The sequence below is a fragment of the Pteropus vampyrus genome, unplaced genomic scaffold, assembly GCF_000151845.1.
Source record: "Pteropus vampyrus isolate Shadow unplaced genomic scaffold, Pvam_2.0 Scaffold184, whole genome shotgun sequence".
Lineage (NCBI taxonomy): Eukaryota > Metazoa > Chordata > Mammalia > Chiroptera > Pteropodidae > Pteropus > Pteropus vampyrus.
Window position 1 is genome coordinate 2653178 of NW_011888965.1, and position 15379 is coordinate 2668556.

Here is a 15379-nt window from a genome sequence, read left to right on the forward strand (position 1 = left end):
GATGCTGGATGATTCTCATCCGGCGGGGGGAGGAGGATGAAGTGAGAGAATCACAAGATTTCATCATGTTATTCAGAATGGAGTATGATTTAAAACTTATGAATTGTTTATTTCTGAAAGTTTCTAAATGTTATTTTTGGACTACTGTTGACCACCCATAACTGAAACCATGGAAAATGAAACCACCAATAAGGGGAGGGGGGAGGCTATTGTACCTTAAGATGTGAGTCTGTTTCAACATTTCTCACATATAAGAAAGTGCATGGCTACTTTTTTGCTAATATAGTATGGGGAAATGAGGAGCTGGAAGAACTAGTTCCTGGATAAGAAATTTGCACATTTTCAACCAGCAAATAGATTTTAAACTCCTAAAATGACCTTAGAGATGTGCTACGTACTATTGGGGGTTTCAAGTGTAAAAGAAGATGTTTTATGAAAATTTCTTGCAAGACAGTTGTCCGAGGAAGGGAAGAAGCACACTTGCTAAGGGGAGGGAATGAAGCTATTGAATTGCCAGCCTTCTAGAATAGAGTGGCTTGTGGATGGGAAGACGTCTACAAGACAAACTTTTGCTCAGTGGGCTAAGCAGTATGCCACAAAGAAGGAGAAAGTTAACAGAAAAAACATTATGGCAATGAAAGAACTTAGTAGAGAGAGAGCAGGGAAGAGTTTTAGCACTTGTTATATCAAAAACTTTGAGGATAGAGAAATACATATACATCAAATTTCTCTTAAGCTTTCTGTGTGGAGTACTGTGTAAATCTTCTGGGTCAAACCAGGCCTTCTAGAGTTTATCATTTTTTTAAATGAAACTCCATTCATAGATTGGGCCACATAGGGCCCTGTGATTTATATGGGTTACATAGAGGCACAAAAGTCATGTCCTTCATCTCGAGGAAGCAATTAAAATTGGAGAATAATAGAGTACAAAATTGTACCTGACTGGACAATTTGGGAAGAAGTAGAAATTGATAAGAATTCTTTTCTAGGTCCACACTCTCATCAAAACTTCCTGCTATCTGGTCCTTCAGATGGAGAACAAAAGCAGAATAATTCAGTGACTTTTCTCCAAGTTTTAATTAGATGCTAATACCAGTGTTGAAGAGGCAGGTACATGGAAGGAAACTGCTTGGCCATCTGTTCTCAACTGATGTTTAAATATGTTAATATAGTCATATGCTGCTTAATGATAGGGATAAGTTCTGAGTAATATGTTGTTAGGTGATTTCATCATTGTGCTTACATCATAAAGTTCACTTAAACAAACTTCGATGTATAGCCTACTACATACCTAGGCTATATGATATAGCCTGTTGCTCCCAGGATGTAAACCTGTATAGAGTGTTATGGTACTGAATACTATAGGCAATTATAACGCAGTAGTATTTGTGTATCTAAACATACCTAAACATAGAAAAGGTACAGTAAAAATATAAAAGATAAAGACAAGTGTGGCTCCATAGTCTGCTTTACATGCAGAAAGTCCTGAATTCGCACCCTAGGTGGAGCCATGGACCATACCCCAAGGGCACCAGGACCCGGGTGAGCTAGGCCCTGGGTGCGCCCCGTGAGCATGTGAGAGGAGACACCCCGCCTTCAGAGACCTAGTTCTTAAGGAGAAATAACAACCATATGTCAGGGGTGGAAGTGGGGGTGGAAATGGGGGTAGAATTAGAGAGGGGGGAAAAATAGATAAAGACTGTATACCTATATAGAGCTCTTACCATGAATGGAGCTTTTGGGCCTAGAAGTTGCTCTGGATCAGTTGGTAAGTGAGTGGTGAGTGAATGAGAAGGCTAAGGACATTACTGTATACTACTGTAGACTTTATAAACACTGTACACTTAGGCTGCACTAATTATTTGTTAAACAATACGAGATGAAATCAAACACAAGAGAAAATGATGCAATCAAGACACATGAGATGTATGAGGCAACTACTGTCATAAAACGGTATACTGTTTTACAACAAACTCTTTTTTATTAGTAAAAAGAGCACACTCTAAAATGTACTATAAAATGATTAAAAGGTACAATAGAGCAAATACATAAACCAGCAACATAGTAATTTATTATCTTTATCAAGTATTATGTATTGTGCATAATTGTTTGTGTTATGCTTTTATAGGACTGGCAGCACAGTAAGTTCGTTTACACCAACATCACCACAAACATGTGAGCAATGTGTTGCATTATGACCTTATGATGGCTACCATGTCACTAGGGGGTAGAAATTTTCCAGTTCTATTATAATTTTATGATACCATCATCATATATGCAGTCTGTAGTTGACAGAAATATTGTTATGTGGCACATGACTATGTAAGAAACTGGCTTTAGTATGCACTGTTTTTTTTTGTTTGTTTGTTTGTTTTGTAGCTATCTAATTACATGTAATTTAAAGCAATATTGTTACCAGGTCACAGATATTCGGTCTTCTTAAACACTTTTCAGTACAGTCAGTGAAGTAAAATTGTTTACTATCTTTTAGCCATTCTTTTTTTCCTTTGAAAATTACATTTTCAAATAAAAGTATTTGCTTTTGAACTCTGTCATAATCTAAAGCCCCTAGCATGTTTTAATAGCCTTGAAACTTTATCCAGATCTCTGAAGCCTGTGCCCATTGTCTATTTGAAGCTTATGTGATTCAGGTAGAATTTGGACTGTAGAAAAGCTAACCTTTCAGTTAAGAGCTTGCTTGTGAGTATGTAATTTCTTCCTGATTTGAGCTAAATGCAAAAGACTTAAAATCTTCTGAACAGAAGAAAATGTTTTTCTTTCTCACCCCTGAAATGATAGCTTTCCTGTTTTTCTCTGAGCAAAACTCAAGTTATCTGTTGGCACTAGACGGTTAAGGCAAATAGTGAGGGAGCAACCTGCTAAAGAATTTATATCTGTAGTAAAAGGATGAATGGTAATATGGCTAAGCAACTTCTGTCATGTGATCTTAAAGGTGTATACATGTGGTTTTGAAATACCATTCACTAATGGCATCACCCTGCTAATCTTGTTTATTTTATAAACACACACACACACACACACACACACGTATATGTATATCTTACTTTCATTCACTTATTGGCTGATGAAATAACATGAGTAGTTTGAACTTAGCAGAAAAAATACAAAATGACTCTGATCTGATTTGGATTTGGACCACCACTGAGAATTACAGAAAGCTTCAAAACAAAAAGTTATGTATACCAAGTTTTAGCCCAGTGGTTTTCAAAATTTTTGTAATGGAAACATCCTGCCAGTAATTTGATTTTGTTAAACTTGCACTCCATTGTAAATGATATAAACAGATGGGTACCAGACTTATTGGAGTGAACACTTCACAAGTTATATAAATGTTTAATCATTATGCTTTACACCTAAAACTAATATAATTTTATATGTTAACTATAATTAAAAATGAATTAAAAATTAAAAAATAAAGGGTATAAACAACATACAGTTTAAAACAAAGTAGACTTACAATAAATTTGTTTTGAAAATATTATACTATGTTGGTAACAACTACTGAGATGATTAAAAATGCAAAATTCATGTTGAAGTGTTATAGACAATAGCTAAAAACAAGTGCTCTTTATGATGAACAATGCAATATGTCAACTAACAGAATACTTTCTTTTTCTACCACTAAATTTTAGCACTCTAATTTTAACTGGTTGCCCTAGTAAATTTGTTTACTTCTAGGAAGCCAACAAATATGAATTAGATTATTGAAAGTCAGTAATTAACATTAGATCTGTTTGTAAGTTCAGTATTTTCACATTTTCATTAGCAGTCTGAATGCTAATTATCAAATTTCTATATTTTTCTAAAGCTAGCAATTGTAGAGTATGCAGCAGAAAAATATTAATTATTATTATAAAGACTAATTAAAAGTTGAAAGCAAAGCTTTAATGAGTATATATGCCATTGTTCATCTCTGCATCTGTGCCTTCTTTATGTTCCAGTATAGTTAAAGTACTTTCAAATCTCTAAACATTAGTCAGAAATTCAGAATTTAAGTCCTTATTCTGCCACATTTTTAGATGTGTGACTTAAATTTTTCATTTTTTAAAAGGAGAAAACCCAGATTATATGTGCATATTAAATAAAATAACATATGTAAATGATTTAGCACTATATCTAGTGTTTTTGATCTGTTTAAGCACATTTAAAAATAATCACATTTTCTTTATTGTCAATTTCATTTCATCTATGCAATATTTACATAAGAACCTCACAAAATAAGAATATAACATGAGCACACATTTTGCCTTCCTTTTTCCTATTTTTCTTATAGAATTGTAAGTTCTTGTCTACCAAATCTCTAATTATTCACTTGCATTCAACTTATGAACCACTAAGACAACTAGATTTAGCTCCACTGCTTGGAGATTAGTCGATCACCCTTCATTTATTATCATGCACTCTTTATTTGGACTCTCAGGGTATATATAAGTGATAACAAAACCACTAGTTTGATTTTTCAATACAGTGGAAATCGAACAAACTGATTACATCAACTTGTCAGGTTTCTCTAAATGATAAAGCCATCAGCCACCTGTAGAAATATAGTCTCTATTTTTTTAAATAAAAAATCCATTGAATTTTATTTTATTTCCTGTGTTAAATGACTGTTTCTCATTTTGAGCTTTGTTCTTGTTTGGAAAGATGTCAGCAATCCTATCCAAACTATTACTTTACACAAAGTACTGAGTATGTTTTCAATTGGATTAGTTAAGTGAATGTTCTGGATATAGTATATTATATGGGATCTGCAGTAAAATAAAACAGTAGAAACTTCAGTTTTCTCATTTGTAAAATGGTGATAATACTACAATGATTGCTTTATTTTTAAATTTTTTAAAATTTTATTTATTTATTTTTTATTACGGTGATATTGGTTAATGAAATCCAGTAAGTTTCAGGTATATATTTCAATAGTAAGGCATAGAAATATTGCATTGTGTGTTCACTGACCCAAGTTAGACTTCTTTCTAACCTCATCTACCTCCCTCCTCCCCACTTCCTCCTTACCCTCTGGTAATCACGTCTATTGCCCATGTCCATGAATATCTGTTTGTTTCACTTGTTTGTTTGTTGCTTTCAATTTTAGATCCCACATATGAGTGAAATAATATGGATCTCGACTTTTTCTGTCTGGCTTATTTCACTTAGCATGATTATCTCTAGGTCCATCCACGTTGTTACGAATGGCAGTATTTCATCTCTTCATATGACGGAATAATATTCCATTGTGTATATGTACCACAGCATCTTCATCCAATCGTAAGACACTTCAGTTGCTTTCATGTCCTGTTTCTATGAACATTGGTGTGCAAATATCTTTTTGAATATGAATTTTCAACTCTTTAGGGTAAATACCCAATAGAGGGATTGCTGGATCACATGGTAGATCAAGTCTTAGTTTTTTGAGAAACCTCCATACTGTTTTCCATAGTGGTTGTATCAATTTGCAGACCCACCAGCAGTGTATGAGAGTTCTTATTTCTCCACATCCCCTCCAACACTTGTTATTACTTGTCTTGTGGATAACAGCTATTCTAACAGTTGCGAGATGGTATCTCATTGTGGTTTTGATTTGCATTTCCCTAATAGCTTCTTGGGAGAAGTGTCCAGGTCCTCTATTTGTTGATCGGATCATTTTGTTGTTGTTATTGAGTTGTATGAGTTTCTTTGTATATTTTGGATATTAGGCCCTTATCTGAGGTGTTACTTGCAAATATATTTTCCCATTTGGATGGTTGTCTCTTTACCTTGTTGACAGTTACTTTTGTTGTGCAGAAACTTTTTAGTGTGATATAGTCCCATTCATTTATTTTTGCTTTTACTTCCCTTGCCTTTAAGGTCAAATTCATAAAATCCTCTAAAACTAAGGTCCTTAAGTTTAGTTCCTATGTTCTCTACTATGCAATTTATTGTTTCAGGTCCTATATTCAGGTAGTTAATCCATTTTGAATTAATTTTGGTATGTGATGATAGACAACAGTCTAGTTTTATTCTTTTTCAGGTGGCTTTCCAGTTTTCACAGCACCATTTATTGAAGAGGCTTTCCATTCTCCCCTGTATGTTTTTGGCTCTTTTGTCGAAAATAATTTGTCCATATAAACATAAGTTTACTTCTGGACTCTTGGTTCTGTTCCACAGGTCTGTGTGACTTTTTTGTTGCCAATACCATGCCTTTTTGATTATTGTCAATTTGTAGTATAATTGTCACTTTGAAGTCAGGCAGAGTGATGCCCCCAGCCTTGTCCTTTTTTCTCTGAATGGCTTTGGCAACTCGTGGTCTTTTGTGCTTTCATACAAATCTGATGATGTTTTTTTTCTATTTCTTTAAAAAGTGCTGATGGGATTTTGATGGGGATTGCATTAAATCTGTATAATGCTTCAGGTAATAAGGTTGTTTTAACTATGTTGGTTCTTCCAATCCAGGAACACGGAATACCTTTCGATTTCTTTGCATCTTCTTCGATTTTTTTGTAATAAGATCTTATAGTTTTAGTTTTTTTTTTGTTTGTTTGTTTTCATTATACATATTCTGCTGTTATGTTAGATTTATTCCTAGGTATTTTATTCTTTTTGTTGCAATTGCAAAAGGAATTTTTTTTCACTTCTTTTTCTGACACTTCGTTATTAGATTATAGGAACACTGTCGATTTTTGAACATTGATTTTGTATCCAGAAACTTTACTGTATTTCTTTATTGTTTCTAGTAGTGTTCTTGTGGAGTCTGTAGGGTTTTTCTATATAAAGAATCATGTCATCTGAAAATAGTGACAGTTCAACTTCTTTGTTTCCTATTTGAATGCCTTTTATATATTTCTCTTGCTCGATTATACATGCTAGGACCTCGAATGCTATATTAAATAACAGTGGTGATAGTGGACATCCTTGTCTTATTCCTGATCTTAGAGAAAAGGTTTTTAGTTTTCACCATTAAGTATAATGTTGGCTGAGGTTGTCATATTCGGCCTTTATTATGTTAAGGTACTTTCCTTCTATACTAATTTTGTTCAGTGTTTTGATCATAAATGGATGCTGAATCTTGTCGAAAGCTTTTTGTGCATCTATTGATATGATAATATGATTATTTTTAAAATTTGTTTATGTGGTGCATCACATTAATTGATTTGCATATGTTGAACTGTCCCTGTGTCCCTGGCATTATGCTGGCTGGAAAATTACTGTTTGGCTATCATCCATGGGAATATAACGCTCTAACAATAAGCTTTCTGCTTCTGTACCCTTCGCTTGCACAATCGACCTGTAGGTTGACAGTTAGTAAAAAGAAGAAAAATAGACCTGTGTGTTCAAAGAGGTTGAAGAATAGGAGTTTAGGCCTTAAAAACCCTGTACCTCTACATTTCAGGGCTGCTTAATTTGGGGTCTGCATATCCCTGGCAGACCAAGCTGGCTGAATAAAGAGTGTGTTTCCTATAACTCACTGATTTCTGGTGGTCCGAGTGTCTATTAGGGGCTGGCAGCTACAACATTTAGAGGCCCCAGCGAGATCTCAGGGAGTGGCTCTGAGATCTAAGATCGGACCGGCTTCCGAAGCGGTTGCTGTCCCTGTTACAGATTCAAAGGGGTGGCCATCCTGAGACGTTCTAGGGCCCTTGAATGCTGTGACGGGGTCAATGCAATTGTCAAGGACGCAACATTTAAGAAACAATCTTTGTTCCTGGTTCCGACAGGAATCTCTGAGGCCTCGACATCTGGATAAAAAGGTACCTTCTTGTTTCTGTTGACTGGTCATTGGAGGTCTGTGGAGAGACTGGATGCAGTCATATCTCCCAGACCGTGGCCAGGCCGCGGAACGCCACCTCCTGTGCCCTGTTATCGGGTTCTGTCTATTGTCTTTGGTCTTGTCTAGATTGTAGGTGGCGGATCTCTCTGAGTCCACCTACACCCCAGTAATTGCCCTCGTCTGAGTGTCTGCCTTGTGTTTTCCATGCAAGTGATGGGGGAGGCCCCAAGTTCACAGAAGACACACTTGGGGTGTCTCCTGCGACATTTCAAAGAAGGGTTGGTAGAGGGAGCTGACTATGGCATAAAGTTTTCTCCAGGAAGACTAAGAACATTGTGTGAAGTTGAGTGGCCATCTTTCGATGTAAACCAGCCTCCAGAGGGTTCTTTTGACAGGAGTGTAGTGAGGAATGTTTGGAAGATTGTCACAGGAGACCCGGGACATCCCAATCAGCTTCCTTACATTGATCAATGGTTAAATCTTGTTCAGAACCTCCCTCTTTGGCTCCGCCAGTGTGCCCTTTCTCTAGAGGCACGAGTCTTAGTCGTGGGCACCCGAGACATACGACAACCGAATCTCCAAGACAGCCCAGTTCCTCAGTCCTCCAATCTCCACCAGAGGACAATGACCTTCTCCCACCCTATAATCCAGGACAACAGAGGCCAAATAGCGCCGCCTCACCTCCTCGGACGTGGGTAGGTAACCCCTATGGGCCTACTGCTCCCGCTCTGGGCAGGGCACAAGCCGATACTCCTACCCCAGCCATCCTCTGCTTGTAAGAAGCACCACCCCAGGGACATCACACAGACAGGCCCTTTATGGTTTATGTGCCTTTCTCGACTAGTGACCTGAATAACTGGAAGGCATAGAATCCACCTTTCTCTGAGAAACCCCAGGCATTAATAGGATGGTTAGAAAGTGTCTTTCAGACTCACTGCTCCACCTGGGATGATTGCCAACAGCTTTTAATTACCCCCTTCACCATGGAAGAACGTGGACACATTCAGGCTGAAACACAAAAGATAGCTGCGAGAGGGAGGAGAGTTGAGGAAGCACAGGAACAGATTGAGGAGGAATCCCCACCTGCCCAGATTGGGGACACAATTCTCAGGCAGGGAGAACGGCATTAGATAGGTATCACCAAATTCTAATTGGGGGAATTGGGATGGCTGCTTGTCAGCCAACTAACCTTCCTAAGGTAACTGAAGTTACAAAGGGACCTCAGGAATCCCTCGGAGTATTTCTTGAACGACTACAGGAGGCATACCGGTATACACCCCCATTGATCCTGAGGCCCCTGAGAACCAGGGGGCACTTAATGTGACCTTTGCTACTCAGGCAGCCCCTGATATCTGGTGTAAATTACAAAAATTAAAAGGTTTTACAGGGATGAATCTGTCCCAGCTTCTCGAGATAGCCCAGAAAGTGTTCAACGGCAGGGAGGCACTGGATGACCCCAAACGTATGGCTAAAATCCAAAGCTACTGTCATCAACTCAGCCAATCTGTTGCCAGACCCAGACCCTGAGACCCCCGTTCATGACTGCATAGATTTCACTGACGCTGTGTGTTCCTCGCAGCCAGACCTCAAAGACTCCCCTCTGCCTGAGGCCAATGAAGTTCTGTTCATGGACGGGAGCAGCTTCATGCAGGAAGGAAGGAGGTATGCTGGGGCAGCGGCTGTAACTCTAACTGGCACCATCTGGTCACAAGCTCTTCCCCATGGGACTTCTGCTCAAAAGGCAGAAGTCATCACTCTCACTGAGGCACTAAGATGGGGAAAGTATAAGTCAGTCACAATATATACTGACAGCCGATACGCCTTTGCCACTGCACATGTACACGGAGACATCTACAAGGAAAGAGGGCTTCTGACTTCAGCTAGGAAGGACATCAATAACAAGAGGGAGATCTTAGCCTTACTTGAAGCCATATAGATGCCTAAGGCTCTTGCTATTGTTCATTGTAAAAGGCATCAAAAAGGGAATAGTCCTGAGGCTGAGGGAAACCGATGAGCCGATGCAGAGGCAAGAACGGTGGCCACAAGGCAAGTGGGGCCCCCACCATATCTATTGACTGTTGTCTCTTACCCAGAATTGCCTCCGTCTCCAACTTATATAGTTGAAGAGAACATATATTTTCAAAATAAGAGAGGCACTAGGAATGAACAGGGGTGGCGAACGACCCCAGATCGATTAATCGGGCTCTCATTGGCCCTTGGAAGGAGTCTCCTCCACCAACTACACCAGACCCCACACCTAGGACGAACTAAGATGCTCCAAGCTTTAGACCCCTACTTTCACTGTTAGAAGGAAGAAGAACTGCTGAAGAGATTGCCTCACGATGCCTGGCTTGTGCCCAAGTTAATCTAAAGAAGGGGAAGATAGAAGAACCTAGGCATAGGGAAAGAGGAACTTATCTGGGGGACCACTGGGAAGTCAATTTCACTGAGGTAACTCCGACTGTGGGAGGCTACAAATATTTACTTGTTTTGATAGACACCTTTTCAGGATGGGTAGAGGCCTTCCCCACCAGGAAAGAGACTGCCTTCGTAGTTACTAAGAAACTACTACGAGAAATCCTCCCTTGATTTGGTCTCCCGGAACTTTAGGGTTGGATAACGGGCCAGTCTTCGTAGCAAAAGTATCACAACAATTGGCTAGCTACCTAAATTTGCAATGGAAACTCCACTGTGCCTACCAGCCCCAAAGTTCAGGCCAAGTAGAGTGAATGAATCAGACCCTAAAAGAGACATTAGTCACATTAGTATTAGAAACTGGTGGGACCTGGGTAGAACTTCTCCCCTTCACTCATCTCCGAGCCAGGTGTACTCCGTATATTAATGGATTCACCCCATTTGAAATTTTATTTGGGAAACCCCCAGCTTTAGTACCTAAAATAGAAGATGAGAAAAAGGCAGAACTACATAACCTTGTCTTACTTAAGTCTTTACAGGCCCTTCAAAGTGTACAGAAGGAGGTTTGGTGCCGGGTTCGTGCTGCCCACTCAGCCCTGGGAGACAGACTTCCCCGTCAGTTTCAGCCTGGGGAATCTGTGTGGATACGGAAGTTCACTTCCAAAGGACTAGAACCAAAATAGAAAGGACTTTTCACTGTCTACCTGATGACGCCCACTACAGTTAAAATAGATGGCATCCCAAATAGATGGCATCCCATCATGGATTCATCACTCCCACATGAAGGCAGTACGAGAGTGGACAGCTCAAGAAGATAGGCCCTTAAGACTAAGACTCAAACATACATAAATCTAACCCTCTGTTTCTTCCTTTTTCCTCTTTAGCCCAGGCATACAGAAACATACACCGACCTAGAATATAGGAGCTTATAGTAACTGAGACTGATGAAATCATTGCCCAGAACATCACCAGCCATGGTACTCCAGAGATCCGAGTAGCCTTGTGACAGCTTGCCAGATATTCTCCTCTTCCTCTTGTTAACTTTTGGCCCATGTTTCCTCAATTTCTTGTTTGCATATATAAGGAAGAGAATTAATTCTATTAAACTTTTAGCAATACAAAATAGAGATTATGAACAAATTCTGCACGAAGAATCAAGGATTTGATTTTCTGCTAAGGCCAGTGGGGAATATGCTGGCTAGAAAATTACTGTTTGGCTATCGCCCATGGGAACGTAACACTCTAACAATAAACTTTCTGCTTACCCCCTGCTTTCACAACCGACCTGTAGGTTGACAGTTAGTAAAAAGAAGAAAAACAGACTTGTGTGTTCAAACAGGATGAAGAATAGCAGTTTAGGGCTTAAAAACTCTGTACCTCTACATTTCAGGCTGCTTAATTTTGGGTCTACATATCCCTAGCAGACCCAGCTGGCTGAATGAAGAGTGTGTTTCCTATAACTCACTGATTTCTGGTGGCCCGTGTGTCTATGGGAGCTGGTGGCTACAACAACATGAAGCCCACTTGATCATGGTGTATAATCTTTTTAATATGTTGCTGTATTCAGTTCACTAGTATCTTATTTAGGAGTTTTACATCTGGGTTCATGAGAGATATTGGTCTATAGTTTTTGTGTGTGTGTGTGTGTGTGTGTGTTATCTTTACCAGGTTTCGGTATCAGGGTAATATTGGCTTCATAAAATAAGATATAGACGAATCATCCAAACAGAAAATCAATAAGGAAATAACATCCCTAAATGACACATTAGACCAACTGGACATGACATTTACAGAGTCTTTCAAAACCTTTGTTTTTTTGGAAGAGTTTGAAGGGAATAAGTATTAAAACTTCTTTGAATGTTTAGTAGAATTCACTGATGAAGCCATCTCGTTCTGAACTTTTACTTTTTGGTAGGTTTTTGATGAGTGTTTCAATTTCCAATTGGTCTATTTAGATTTTCTGATTCTTCTTGCATCCACCTAAGGTGGTTGTTTCTGAGTACTTGTCCATTTCTTCTAAGTTATTAAATTTCATGTTATATACTTTTTCATAGTATTCTTATATGATCCTTTGTATTATGTGTTTGATGTCTGTTGTAATTTCTCCTCTTTCATCAATGATTTTGTTTATTTGTGTCATTTCTCTTTTCCTTAGTGAGTCTAACCAGGGGTTTGTCAATTTTATTAAACTTCTCAGAGAACCAGCTTTGTGTTGTATTATTTTTTCTATTTCATTTTATTTTCAATTTCATTTATTTCTGCTCTAATTTTGATTATTTCTTTCTTTCTGCTGATTTTGGGCTTTTTTTCTTCCTTTCCTAGTTTTTAAAGTTGAAGTCTTAGATTATTTATTTGGGCTTGTTCTTATTTTTTGAGATAGGCCTGTAATGATATGAACTTTGCTCTCATGACCACTTTTGCCATGTCCCCAAATTTTTGACATGTTGTACTATCAGTATTTTTTTGTTTCTATGTATCTCTTGACCTCTCTTTTTATTTCTTCTCTGTCCCAGTTACTCTTCAGTAGTATGTTGTTTAATCTCCATGTATTTGTGTTTCTTCCTGCTTTTTTTTTGACAGTTGATCTATAGTTTCAAAGTATTATAATTAGAAAATATAGCTTGTGTGATTTCAACCCTCTTATGTTTGTTGAGGCTATCTCTGTGTCCCAGTATGTAGTCAATCCTTGAGGATGTTCCATGTGCACTAGAGAAGAATGTATAAGCCGCTGTTTTGGGATGGAAGACTCTATAAATGTCAATTATGTCCAGTTGGTCTAACATGTCACTTAAAGATGTTATTTCCTAATTGAATTTCTGTTAGATGATCTGTCCATATCCGACAGTGGGGTATTTAGGTCTCATACTATGATTGTGTTTTGGTCTGTTTCTCCCTTTAATTCTGTTAGTAATTGCTTTACATATTTCTGGGCTCCCTGATTGAGAGCATAGATATTAATGTGTTATATTTTCTTGGTGTATAATTCCCTTTATCATTATGAAGTGTCCCTCCCTATCTTTCCTTCCCTTTTTTATTTTGAAGTTTATTTCATCCTATATTAGTACCGCCACTCCCAATTATCTCTGAATGCCATTTGCTTGAAATATTATTTTCCACTCTTTCACTTTGAGCCTATATTTGTCTTTGGAACTGAGATATGTCTCCTGGAGGCAGCATATGGTTGGTCTTTGTTTTTTGATCCAATTTGCAACTTTGTGCCTTTTTATTGGTGAGTTTGGTTTATTTACTTTTAGGGTGATTATTGAGATAATGAGGTTTTTCTATAGCCATTTTGTTTTTTGCTTATGGTAGCTTGGTGTTTCCATTGCTTCCTTGTCCTTGTTTGTATTTTTTTTTTCTAATTTTGTTTGGGTTTTCTGGATTTTCCCACTTGTCCTTGTTTTTTGTTATATATTTTATATTTTATGTTATATATTTCAGTTCTGAATCTTTGGTGTGTGGTTACCATTAAGAATATGTAAAGGATAGTTTTATACACACACACACACACACACACACACACACACACATATGTCCATTTTCTTTTACATGTGTCTTATCTCCATTCTCCTTTGCAAATTTGGATATTTGAATCCTCCCCTTTTCTGTTATTTTTTTCTCTGTTTGTCCCTATGTATGCTGAACTTTCATTACTATATTGCTATAGCAAGTCTCTTCCTAATGTTTAAGTTTATAATTCCCTGTTCTTAGTAAGGGTTGTATTCCTCTGCTTCAATTTGCCTGATAGTCACTTTACCCTTAATTATACATACATATATATATATATATATATATATATATATATAATATGTATATGTGTATGTGTATATATATATATACACATACACATATATGTGTGTATATGTATATATACACATACACATACACATATACATATTATGTGTATGTGTATATATATGTGTATGTGTATATATATATACATATATGTGTATGTGTGTGTGTGTGTATATATATTATATATATATAATATATATATATATATATATTAGTCATTTTGTTTTAAGTGAGCTGATCCCTTACAGTATTTCCTGTAGTGCAGGCCTCATAGTGGAGAATTCCCTCAATTTTTGTATGCCTGGAAAGGTCTTGATTTCTCTTTCATATCTAAAGGAAAGCTTTGCTGCATACATTATTCTTGGCTGGTAGTTCCTTTCATTTAATAGTTTGAATATTTAATTCCACTCCTTTCTTGCTTGTAAGATTTTCCTTTATAGGTTACTATCTTCTTTTCTCTGGCTTCCTTGAGAATTCTATCTTTGTTATTGACTTTTGATAATTTTAATACAATATGTCTTGGATAAGTCCTCTTTGGGTTGAGATATTTGTGTGTTCCTTGACTTCTTGAATTTCAAGCTCCAGCTTATTAATTAAATTTAGGAAATTTTCATCAACTCTTTGTTTGAAAATGCTTTCTATTCCCTGCTCCTTTTCCTCCCCTTCGAGAATGCCCATTATTCTTATTTTTTTCCCTAATGGTGTCAGTTAGTTCTTGTATTTCTCTTTCATTATTTTTCATTCTTTTGTTTCTTTGTTCTTCCTTCCGATTTATTTTTGGATTTCTATCTTCACTATCACTGATCCTTTTCTCCATTTATCAATTCTATTTCCTAAGCTTGCTATTTCATTTTTAAACTCTTGCAGTGTGTTCTTTATCTCCAGAAGTTCTATTTGTTTTTTATTTTGTTTGTTTATTTGTTTGTTTGTTTTTAAGTTTCTGATCTCCTTGCTAAAGAACTTGTTCTGCTGATCTAGTCGTTTTTTAAATTCCTGGAATTGTTTCTATGAACTATTTTGGATATCATTGAGTTTTTTTAGAAGTAGTGTCTTGAATTCTCTGTCATTTATGTCACATATTTCCATGTTCTTAAGCTTACTTTCTGGAGATTTTCCTCTTTCTTTCTAAGCTGCCTTCTTGTGTTGGTTGTTCATGGTGTTTAATGGACTAGTTCTCCACGTGGGCAGTAGTAGAAGTGTATTCTGCATTTTTCTTTTCCAGAAAGATTTATTACATATAGGTGTCTTCAGTCAATTGCTAAGAAGGAAGTTTTCTTTTTTCTTTTTTCTTTCTTTCTTTCTTCCTTCCTTCCTTTCTTTCTTTCTTTCTTTCTTTCTTTCTTTCTTTCTTTCTTTCTTTCTTTCTTTCTTTCTTTCTTTCTTTCTTTCTTTCTTTCTTTCTTTCTT